We start from the raw sequence: 13,854 nt of genomic DNA, 5'->3' as shown, positions 1-13,854 counted from the left end.
TAATAATAATAATAATAATAATAATGTTCTGGACCGTCGTCAAATGTGCGGACCGCGCTGGAAACGTGTTCTGGACGGGTAATGACTAAGAATGCAGTCCGGTCAGTACCGCTAAGGCACCCAAGGCGACACCATGCCATCTCCTGAAGGATTCGTTCCATATTAAAAATGCTTATAGGAAAATATGGCAAAGATTTAGGGACCCAACTGACCGGGTGCAATACCTGGACCTAGCCCAGGAAGTACGAAATCGATTGCTGGAAAGAAAGATTGAAAAATGGGAGGAAACGAGCCGTGATCTATTAGGAAACGAGTCAAATCGCGAATTTTGGCGGATTCTCTCAGAAAAAGTGTCAGGTCGTGAATTTTGGCGGATTATATATAAAACAATAAGCATTCAAATGTAAATTTCAGTATAATACCGTAGCGAAGCACGGGTATCTTGCTAGTGTAAAATAGAATATCATAATATCTATAGAGTTATAGGAAAGGAAGTAAATGAGAGCTTTGCGACTGGGAAATACGTGTGTGCAATGGCGGTAGAGGGGAAAAGGAATGATCAGAGTATTACCTCCAATCCATTTTTATATAGATTATGTATAGATTATTTCCTTTCTTCGAAGTACTTTCAAAATGTATTTCTTCTCTACCTATTTCCAGGGATATTGTCATACTCACTCTGTCATTGGCAGATTTTTGCTTTTGGTTTTACGTCTCACCGACACAGCGACGATGGGATAGTAAAGGGCTAGGATTGGAAAGGATTCGGCCGAGGCTTAATTAAAACACAGCCCCTGTATTTGCCTGGTGTGAATATGGGAAACAATGGAAAACTATTTTTAGGCCTACGGATATTGGAGTTCGAACGCACTATCACCGCGATGCAAGCTCACATCTTCACGACCCTAATCGCACGGCCAACTCACTCGGTCTTGGTAAGAATAGGACGTGGGTTGACGATGTGGGAATGCAATTTCGATTTTCTTGAAATTTGGAATGATTGTCTTGAAGGACCCTGTTTGTTATGGCAGTGCCATTGTGCTCTCTTGACATGATATCAATGACGTGCAACTCGAAGTTGTCCACCGGTACTCTCTTACGGTAGGGTGTAAATTGGTGACATAAAGCAATGTGCACAACTGAGAATTAGTGGCACTGATTTACCTGTGCATGGACAGATCATGCTGCGTAGAAGAATACGACAACCGTTCGAACAGGTTTCCGCCTTGAGCTCGCGTGAATCGTGGGCTTTCGGGATTGCGAATTTTGTTTGTGCGTTGGAAGAAATGTAGGCACCAAGAAGCAGATATGGGATGATTGGATCGAAGAAGGATGGGTTGAGATACGTTTAGGAAACTGACGGCCCTGTTGTGCCGACGAACTCGAGGACAAACATCTGGTGCGCATGGTGATGATGGACTGTACTGCAACATCAAACACCCTCACTCAGGACTGACGGCATGTGACTCATCAATTTGTATCTCCTCGCATGGTTTGTCGCCATCTGCTGCAACGGAGCAGTTTGGGCAGGTGCCCATTACTTTGGCCACCATTGATTACTCATCACAGGGATATGCATCTACAATACTGCGTGAAACTTCGGGCCTGTTTAGACGAATCACATGCCATATCTTTCTACGACGGTTACAACTTCTGACTGCCATACCACGATGGTCATATACATATCTGGTGGCAACGTGGCGCACGCCTGGCTGTGTCCTGCGTTATCCACCATCATACCGGTCCTGTGTGTATGAGTTGCCATCAGACTTCAGTCCATCACCCGCCTAGTCCCCATCGCTTGTACACTGTCCAACAATCGTTCCATTACGGAGGTGATTGAGCCTATTGTTGCCTCCAATCTTCATAGCCAGCCTGGGAAGCTGTACGAACAGGACAATACACGATGGCACATAACGTCTGAAGGTTCCTCGATGACCACTATGTCACACAGCTTTCTTGGCCTCCACGTTCACCGTATTCCTCTCCCAGAGAAAACATGTGGTTTTATTGTTGAACGACGACTGGTCTGCCAAAGGACACCCGTGGCTACAAGAGATGGAATTTTGGCATGCATCAAAGCTGCGTGGAAGCGGTCTCTGAAGTCTCTTTGTCCCAATGCCGCGTCGTGTACCAGCATTTATTGCCAACCGTGGTGGGGCAACACAGTACTGATTTCCACATGTTCTGTGCGTCTTACTCTGCTGCAAGACTGTACTCATCACCTGCGTTTAGTCGTTATTCTGTCCAAAAAGTTCGGTTGCGTTTGCTCACGTCTTTTCGGTGCTGTAATTTTAATGGCTTTAAAGTCCGTATGTTCGAATTAGTATGAATGGCTATGCAGGTCGCATGAGTTAATTTCCGAAATAAATGTTTTTGCCGTTGTGTTATTCTTGGCTAATGTAATGTGTGTATGCAAAATTTACGTCAGGTGTGTGATTTCCCGGTACGCGACCTTCCCTTGTAGGATTAGATAAACAATGTTCGTATACCGTACCCAGGGGTCGTAACCCACTAGGACGATGCCTTCATTCCTGTATAAACATCCGACTAACTCAGGGTTGGGCAGAGATGTGGGTTGGTTGTCGATGGGCCAGGCTAAAAGTCGAAGTTTCTCACTTAAATATAAGTAAATGACAGGAAAATGGAGGTATAACTCGAATGATAAACAATAATATTGGGGAGGATGAGTTTATTCACAAAATATCGAACTAATAGAAAACCAAATAAGTCAATTAATAAAGATGACATTGATATAATCACAAAAAATGAATAAAGAACTGGACATTAAAAACGTTAATTAATCAAAAAATTAAATGTGAAATGAAATTTCAAGCACAACATTGAATACTTGTGATCTTTTCAAAATATTCTTCATCAGATTGTCAAGTGTTCATTTTATGTACTAGTATAGGTACCCGTATACTGATACGTAGTCGATTCGCATGGAGCCACATAATTCAAAGTATCACATTGATACGGGTTTTTAATTTTATCGAGTCGTCGCAAGATTGAACATTAAGGAAAAGTAAGTTAATAGAAAATTACGACAAAAGGAAAATTAAGACGCAATGGAACACAGTATGAATTATGAAAGATACTAGTGGCATTTCCCTACGCTATATTTACAATGAACACAAATAAGCAAAGTATCATACATATCTACATCGGATAAAGGAAAGAGAACTTACAACATACACTGATTCGACGTGAAACGCGGTTCACCAAAAGATCTAGTGAGAACTAGAGTGACCATCAATATTACTCAGCACTCGGGCTGTTCCCCATTAAAGTCCAAGACAACACATCCAAACAACATGAAATATCACAAAACACCATCCTGTAAGAGAAAACATATTTTTATCCCTATTGAACATGTGGAAAGCAATGGACAGCATTGCCTTCTTATGCTGCATTCGCGCATTACAAAGCGCGATCATCCGTCACATATTTCCTGCTGTGCTGTGATCTGAAAGGATATGTTGGAACTCAACACTGTACTGAGGCTTAGTTTCTGTTCGCCAAGATTGTATCACGGAAATACCATCTCATTCACGCTGTCTATGTAAACACGGCCAATAAGTAAGCCTGTGGGGCGATATCATCTTTCTTCAACTACACGGAAACTCACGTACAATCGTACTTCTTCCTAGCATGAGTCAATAATTTATTACACACATCAGACTCATTGGTCTGGCATCATTTTCCATCAATTCTGATAATTAATATTCTTTCAGAAGACAATAGTAGGGGCATATTCACTGCACATTATTCTTTTCACTTCATCAGGCATACAATCGGCCTGCATAATCAACTTCATAAATTAGCATGCATTAAAACCTCTCATATTTCTTACAATTCGCATCAGCCTTTTCCATTATGAATCCAAGTTCGATTCCCGTACAAAACATTTTGCGAAACGGTATCCGACGTACATTTGAAGATCCTATTCATTCAACGTTGCTATGCAGCTCCACACGTATCAGCTTCTGAAATACCATGCGTTATGCAATCTGACTGTTACTTACTTTCTAAATGACCAAAATTAAGTTGAATTTACACTCAACGTAGCAAGTGTTTAACTTGGAAATTGGATGATCTTGTCAATCTAATCCTCCTATCACTAAAATACAATAAAAATCAGAATAATACTAAGCTAATTATCATGCATAATATAACAACAAAATAATCCTAACGACTCCCTCATTATCCCATCTAACTAATCGCAAATAAAAATACAAATACAGAGACCTGGCATTCCTCTCTTATCCGTATTTACAACATTACAAAGGTGAAATAAACACATGCCGTCAGGCTTAATTCACGTTAAAGAAAAATCCTTACACTAAACTGCACTAGTATTTTATCATAACCCATATAACATGCCATCTGTTAAAATATGCGTCTTATATTGGACGACTCTCAGGACACTGGCAACGGCTCACATCCTTGCCGTGGTGTGTGGTTACTCCATGTTGATCACTGCTTTAACACATAGAAACAATCTTCCTTCTTCCATGGGCAGTGCCATCTTCTTGCTGAATGTTACTGAACACTGTAACACAGAATGCTTTAGATGAATGTCTCTTCACCGCTCAATTCTGCACGTGCCGAACAAACCCTTGTCAGCTGTGAGCTCAGCCAACACACTGACAAACAAATACACTTGAAATATAACAATTAGTGTTTCTATATACAGTTATTAAGAGAGGCCCGCGCTACGGTTCATAAGTTCTTCGCGAAACGCGACCGACACGAAAATGTGAAACAACTGAGCGTCTCTTCTTCACTTTCCAGTCTGCGGCTAATTATTACCGTCTATTTATCTGTAGTGAACTTTGCGCCATAATATAATCGGCAATTTAACACTGCACCAGTTAATACAGTGAAGTGCACGACTGAAAATACAGTTTATCGGTCTTGAAACCATACACTGTTGTTTATATATATATATCTACGTGGCAAATTTCACGTACAAATATCGGAGCACTACCGAACAACGTTCACATCACGTCGGCTTCCAATATCAGAGTGACGCTATCCAGAGCTTGAGATGCTAAGGATGAGTGGCTAACGCCGTTGTAGCTATGGAATTCCCGCATGTTTAAATGAACAGCCAATCAGCGTGCTTGCCATTCATAATTACTTAATATTAATTATAACATACCATAAACCACTCCAAATAACATCAAACTTCTTCAGATTATTTCTATAGCGTACTCCTGATTATATTTCACATGTAGACCTGTGGAATTCCGTCCAATAACAGTACTGGTTTCAAGCAATTGTCCATGTTGGTTAACCTGGGATTATGACTTCGCGCGATCCAGACTCCATAGTTGCCACACCCGCTCGTTCTCATTGGCTGAATATTTCTCTTGGCCAACATCTTCTATACGTGCCGAGATGTGACAACTCCTGGTGACGCTAAGCCTTTCTCACGGTCCCGAGGAAGTATCGCGCAATATCCAGCGACTTGATGTCTCCATGGATTTTCGGTCTCAGCTATCCTGCGATACATTACTTTTACCATACATGACTGAAATGTATTTCAATAAAAATTATATATTATGTCAAATAATACTCTGAGTGTCTCTTATGGGCCGTCAGGATACGGCTCAGTCGATAGAAGGTTCGGTTCAATATTTTTTCCGTCAGCCTGTACATCTGTTCGCTTCTTTGTCAGAAAGTTTCCTTGTTTCTTTATTAGGACATCATTGGAGGACGGCTGATCAGAATTTTCAAACTCGGTATTTATGTACAGTAATAGCCAGGTTGTAATAAAGGCGATTATATACTTTATTTATATAGCGTACAGCAAAGCAAAGTCATCTCCGAGCAGGCGATGAAGGCCCATGGTCGGGTGGAAGGTAAAGGCTGTCACTATCCGTGGGGTAGTGTCATTAACTCTACGCCCGGACACCTTTGCACCAGGGAATAAACCTGCTACTAACTTTTATGTAGTCAGAGTGAACCTGAAGTGGAAATCTCATCGAACGCGCGTTCTTCCGGTTGAACGAAGCTCACCTTTACCGCCTCGGGCAGGCAGGCCCGATTAGCAAACCGTTGCTTAGCAATAATAAGGAGCTAGGACAGGAAATGAAGTTTTTCTGATGTATCGAATAACAGTACATAATAAAAAATATCGATTATATAATTTATTGTAATTTATGTCTCGTACGCTTTTAACGTCTACGAATGATACCATAGATATTCGTCTTCATTACATTTTTCACATTTCAAAATATGTGATAAATTACGAATTACCTGTTAATGATTGGTTCATTAATTTAGTAATCTTATAAACACAGTTTCATATGTACATGTATTTCTTATCACTGGGTACTTGGCAGAAGCATAAAATATCCATATAAATAAAATAAGAGTTTTGCATTTCCTTTTGTCTCAATTGCAAATATATACATTTGTTTGTCAGTCACGACCAGAGTAAGAAGGAAATGCATTTTTTTTCATTTGCGTCAAGTCTCTCTGTCTGTCAGTACGTATGTACAGGAATTAGGGGAAAAGAAGTGAATAGAATTTTACGAAAATCGATACTAAGGTAAGAATGGAGGACACTATAATCTAGACTATAAACACATTTATTCGCGGTGGATGAGGTTGTAGATTAGAGGAAGGTCTGTAATGAATTCGCAAATATCCGCGTTAATATGGATTCTCTAGTAGATAAATGCCAGTCATAAATGTTACAAAAAACAAATTCCCGATCTTACATGCAATACAAATGAATCTTATAATGAAAAATTAAGGGAGATATTTTACTATTTTGCATTCTTTACTTATTTTCTGCGCTAATCTTTCCAAAGACTCCTTTGTAAGAAAGAAAGAAAGAAAGAAAGAAAGAAAGAAAGGTGGAATGGTATATTTGTATCTTCCATGCCTTGCACATATTATTGTAGTAGATAGGTTACCGTTCCCGGTACTTGAATCTACTGCTTGTGTGCATAATCTGCCACCAGGAGAGTTACCTCGCCAACTGGAAGAGCCTCTTACTGGCGAGGGACTGGGAGCGAGGGAGACATCCGTCAGACACTGACAGTTGTAGCAGGTGGAACGAGAGCGGGCGAAGTTCAAGCTTCACTGAATAAATTATGTGCATCAATGAGAGCTTGCATGTGCATGTGGATCTTGGCGGTCAGGAGGAAAAATAGTTCAGTCTAAGGATAACATAATTGACAGTGTTTTCCAAGACATTCCATAGTAATCGAAATACGTGGCTTTGTGAACGAATTACGGTATTGAACCCTTTAAGGTCTTTCGTAGGATACGCACCCTCCTTACCTATTAGCAAATTGGCATGAGATCTTTCTCTTCGGTCGTCTACGGGTTCTTCGTCACCTGCTTAGGTAAGAGGCGGGTTTCTTTTTTTTGCTATGGGCTTTACGTCGCACCGACACAGATAGGTCTTATGGCGACGATGGGATAGGAAAGGCCTAGGAGTTGGAAGGAAGCGGCCGTGGCCTTAATTAAGGTACAGCCCCAGCATTTGCCTGGTGTGAAAATGGGAAACCACGGAAAACCATTTTCAGGGCTGCCGATAGTGGGATTCGAACCTACTATCTCCCGGATACAAGCTCACAGCCACGCGCCTCTACGCGCACGGCCAACTCGCCCGGTGAGGCGGGTTTCAGAGATATAAACTACCTACTAAATGAGCGGAGACGTGTCAAACATTTTTTTTATTCATTATTGACGATTAGGTCGAATAAACTTGTGACATTATTATCATCCTTAAACAATGACCTCAGTCTTGTCCGTTAAGAAAAATAACAATAATAACGATGATGAGAGGCACTGGCTTTTGAGACCTTAATTCAATTGCCTGATGGGCTTCCTTGCTAGAAACCACTGTCGTAACTTAAGAATGAAGTAAAGGATGTCTCGATATCCCTAAGATCGGTTACCATGTGAGACTGCATGTACCATCATAATGACTCGTGATGATCCAGCCCCCGTAGCACGTGATCTGGACTCTTGGTATAATGAAGTCAGTCCGACCGGTATGTGCCACAGAGTGGCTGTACGGCATGGGCCCTTAATTGAATCGATGAGACCTGCCACTATGTCATGGACCGACATCTAACTTTGCGATTTATGTTAAAGTCATTGTCGATGATGACCGCAAGGAGAATGATGCTATAATGGCAGATGGCCATAATCTAAGTCAATGAGGTTGAAGACCTCATGACCATGCAAATTTCTAAGCTGAAGGCTGAACACAATTAAGTTACAGTAGTTGATGAGCAATGTTTCTGCATTAATAAACCTTCAGCACATCTGATGCTCAACAAATGAAAATCAAAAATAATAACAACAACAAACGCCTACAACACTTGTGCCAGTAAAGTCCCTTTGCCATCGGACATGTCCCCTTAATCGTTAGGTTACGTTAATAAGTTGAGATTTCCCAGCAAATAAAACTAAGATTTCTAGAATATATTTTCAAGTTTGGCACTTGGTTTTAACCTAATTCTCAAATACGATTTCACTGAATTAAATAAATTAAAAAATGAAATAATCTCATAACCCTAATTAACAAAAAATTTCATCTACCCCGGACGATTGGTTTCTTTAAAATCCCCAATTATTTATATACGTAATTGTTTTACCCGACTTGTTTATCAGAAACGAAATCTTGATCTAATATTGTTTCATGCTCATATTTTTTTCATCGCCGGTGTCATAGTTATCAGTACTATTTATTTATTTCACGACGTCACTCAACAAGCTTGTATTATAACGCTAATAATTATTAAGAAAGTAGCTTGGATAATCCTAACATTAAATCTTACAATCTGTATACATTTACACACAACGCAAAATAAACAAATCATGTCACATCGCTTATAACGCCTACGATTATCCCTTGGACTCATTCTGGCACCTCCTTCGATATGGTTTCAGGTCGATGAGACTGAAATGTCGTAATACACCTCATACCACAAGAACCTACATTTGTGCCTTGGGTACCAACGACAACACAACACAATCATCCATCACGAACAATATGGATTGACAGCTATCGTGACATTCAAATAAAACTTTGTACAACCCTCAATAACATCAGACGACATCACTACCGATTCTCAAACTTTGACATCCATGAAAATGGTTACACACAACATATCGTACCATCGTCTCATTTCTGGCGCTTCGATAATGAAGTCAAGTTTCTACTAAAACGAGTTTCTTCTAAATAATGAAATCTAATTCCAAACATTTTACTACAAATGAAAAAATCTCAGTCATGGTTTCTTTCTAACAGTAAGCTGGCTGGATCACCTAACAGGTGGCTGGAATAACGGAAACACGGTGTCCCCCCCCCCGACATCTCTAAACAAAACATACGTTATTTTAACTTGCATCAGACGAAAACCTCGCCTCGCTGGCAATTGACATGAAATGCAATTCTTGACCCACATGGATTATGCGAAGAGGTTTAATTTAAAACGTAACTCAAATATTCTTTTCCATCACGGTCCTACGGTTTCACTTGGATTGCTAACTATGGACTGACCTCATTCCCATCAAATTAAATTACACCAAATAACTCCTCGGGTTTACTACACTGAAAATCCCGGCATCAGCACTACATAATTTCAACAACCTGATCCACATTCCTTCATTCCTTCCCATTTTCCAAAGACCTGAAACACCCGCTGTCATATATTCTCTATACGACAATAATATGGAATATCTCTCTTGGGTAACCCACAATGCTGTTACATAGAACACTCTGTGACAACTAACCATCTCTCCTCGTATATCAGAGCTAATATTTCCAAACCGAAACTCACAACTTGACTTACAAAATTATTACCGTTGTTTTCCTCACATCAATTATACACAGATTTCAACAGACTTTGGAATAGCAATCCCCTGTAACAAATTTTACCGGTTTCGCCTCGTAACTTCCCTTGACAAAATTTACGTCGCCGGACAAAACGGTGTGCCTTCTGCGCCAGTTGATACTCCACCATTACTGCACACTCACACTAAATGAATAACTACAGATTACGCTTACATGATATTTATCTTCACACCGAACATAATTTTATAATAAATTAATGTCTTAACTTTGGCAAACCACAAATATAGAAAATAAACGTGCAACGCCACCCGGAGATGACAAAGAATGACGTTATACAAACAACGCCATATGGTAACGTGCACGAAAATGATGGGAGGACAAAACAGTAATAACATACAGCACTTCAGGTACCATACATAAGTGGAAGCAAGAAACTGTGCTGAAAACCTATCCCATAGGAAAAATCAAGAGGCTTTGATCCTCGGGTATTGCTGAGGCAGACATCAAAAACAACACCAGTTTTCAAAAAAAACCACTATAATTAAACATTATGAAAATGATTGCATACAGATAAATCTAAATGAATTAATATTTTGGTAAATAACATACATTAAATAAAATTGAAAACCTTTAAATAGTTTTTAAATAAATTAGTAAGGTAAAACATAATTTTAAAATATAAGCAAACAGACCTGTGTTAATACAATAAAATATTTTCAACAAATGCAAACGATGAAATTTGAATAAATATATCATTTAAAATATATTCAATTTACTAAACCGACTATGTAAGGACCTCCTTAAACTAACTTACTTTTTACCAATGCGAGTCCTTTTCTTTTTTTCCTTATACGTAACATCAGATTTAGAAACATAAAATATGGGACGAATTGTTAGGCAGAGTAACCTTGAGTGTTGTAGGACAATCCCTATTGGAGGAATAACACACCCGAAATATGGGCAGAGACACAGATCCATAATTCATCGCGGGAAATGAAACATAAAAAATATCAAACATATAAGCCAGTACCAAATTGTAAAAAATACGACGCAAATATATTGAACTCAAATCCCCAATAAAATCCAACGGATAATAAAAATCATTTTTAAAAACATTGTCAATAAGTTAGAGGACAAGGCTGGTCCAGTAATCCAAGGCGTCAAGGTACACACGGAGGGTTAAACACTGTCTCACACCAAGACCAAAAAATTATGTTACTATAACCGACGCCACGCAAGAACAAGAAGAAATCCCAAGATAAGACAACAATGACACCTTTACGTAATTGGACAAGGAAGAGACAATATAATAGAACAATGTGACAAGAGATGAGTATAGCGAACGTTAGGTACCATTCACTAACGACTGTTCCAATACCCCAACGAAAATATATAATTTTAAAAGGACTACCACTTTGAAATATTACATTATTAAATGTAATCTAGAAATAAACCAACTTAATATGAGATATAAATAAAATAATAATACGTAGACCCACAATTTAAAAATGATTTACGTATAGGAACGTAATGATTATGGTTGACATAAAATATTTAGTAAATGAATGTTTTGAAATAATAAAGTTAAATAAGAAGTTATCAAACGTGAACTAATGAATAATAGTGATACTCAATCCATATCAATTTTAGGTATCTGGAGAATATTACCAAAATGAATCTAACGTTTATGAAAACTAATAATAATAATAATAATAATAATAATAATAATAATAATAATAATAATAATAATAATAATAATAATAATATAATAAATAATAATATAATAAATTATAATACATTATTATTATTATTATTATTATTATTATTATTATTATTATTATTATTATTATTATTATTATTATTATTATTATTATTATTCAAAAGAAGAAAAAACTGTGACAAACAGCGATTACGCAGAGCATAGGCCAACACACCGTCGTTACGTAATGAAAATCAATTACTCCGGAACAAAATGACCAAATAAAACTTAGCACCAATACGGGCAAAAATTACATAACAACGACAACCATTAAAGTTTAAATAGCAACAACACACGCATCAGGAAAAAAATACAAGCAAACACACACCAAACGAGCAGAATAAAAATATATCAGAGGGGATATATAAAATTTCTGAAGGCCAAAGAAAAATTTCACAGTTACCGGTGAAACAATAGCATGTAATTTAAATGGTACCAACACGGTGCATTAACGGCGTACAGGAAAGAGAATGCAGGCCCAGAATATCTCACCACAAGGAGCACACAAAAGTACATTAAACGACAAATAAAAGGAATATTAGATTACCAGAAGAAATATCATAACATGGGTTCTGACATTCGTAGCGAGATATCCAAGGTAACTTACCGGTATCGACCTATGCACTGGTTACACACAAAGGAAAGTTTAAGGGCACGTGTCTCTGAATACCATAGTAAAATAATAGAAAATTACAATATTTTCCATCATAATTTTTCCAGATAAACTTGTTCTAGGTGGACAAAAATTATTATGTGCAATGAATGAACATTGTAGATTGTTTTTATATTATTAGTTACTTGTTATACTTCGTCGTGCGGAGTTGTAACGAACAGACGCGTCCTTATACAAATGTCCTTCTGGAGCTATTTAGTGGTCCAAAGTATTTACCATTAATAACCAGATTATTTTCGTAGATTTTCCTGACGTACTAGGCAGATTCTACACGTGCGGGTGACGTAATTCCTCTAGCATGATAATGAAAATCACCACCTGTTTCTCCACGTGCCGTCTCCGGTCAGAGAGTTTTAAAAATGTTGCTAGAGCTCATGGCTTGTAATTTATATGAGACCTCATGTAATGACTTTAGGACACTGGCTCCATATGACGCAAAGATCATGGATTCAATATTTCGGATCCTACAATTAAACATGGGAAAACCATGGCACTAATTCTGAGGGAAGGAAGAAAACACACGATAGAAATCGGTTGTGAACAAAGACTATGCGTTCCATTATCCACTTCAGTACATACATGCATACATACATTATGATTATAGACTGTTATGCCTTTCAGCGTTCAGTCTGCAAGCCTCTATGAATTTACTAAACGTCGCCACAATCCTCGATTTTCAACTAGTGTTCTGGCCTCATTTAGTTCTATACCTCTTATCCTTAAATCGTTAGAAACCGAGTCTAACCATCGTCGTCTTGGTCTACCTCTACTTCTCTCACCCTCCATAGCAGAGTCCATTATTCTCCCAGGTAACCTATCCTCCTCATTTCGCCTCACATATACCCACCACTGAAGTCGGTTTATGCGTACAGCTTCATCCATCGAGTTCATTCCTAAATTAGTCTTTATCTCCTCATTCCGAGTACCATCCTGCCATTGTTCCCACCTGTTTGTACCAGCAATCATTCTTGCTACTTTCATGTCTGTTACTTCTAACTTATGAATAAGATATCCTGAGTCCACCCAGCTTTCGCCCCCGTAAACCAAAGTTGGTCTGAAAACAGACCGATGTAAAGATAGTTTCGTCTGGGAGCTGACTTCCTTCTTACAGAATACTGTTGATCGCAACTGCGAGCTCACTGCATTAGCTTTACGACACCTTGATTCAATCTCACTATATTACCATCTTGGAAGAATACACAACCTAAATACTTGAAATTATCGACCTGTTCTAGCTTTGTATCACCAATCTGACATTCAATTCTGTTGAATTTCTTACCTACTGACATCACTTTAGTCTTCGAGAGGCTAATTTTCATACCATACTCATTGCACCTATTTTCAAGTTCCAAGATATTACACTGCAGGCTTTCGGCACAATCTGCCATTAAAACCAAGTCGTCAGCATAGGCCAGACGGCTTATTACATTTCCACCTAACTGAATCCCTCCCTGCCATTTTATACCTTTCAGCAGATGATCCATGTAAACTACGAACAGCAAAGGTGAAAGATTACAGCCTTGTCTAACCCCTGTAAGTACCTTGAACCAAGAACTCATTCTACCATCAATTCGCACTGAAGCCCAATTG

This window comes from Anabrus simplex, chromosome 2 (genome assembly GCF_040414725.1).
Source record: "Anabrus simplex isolate iqAnaSimp1 chromosome 2, ASM4041472v1, whole genome shotgun sequence".
NCBI lineage: Eukaryota > Metazoa > Arthropoda > Insecta > Orthoptera > Tettigoniidae > Anabrus > Anabrus simplex.
Note: the sequence above shows the minus strand (reverse complement) of the source record.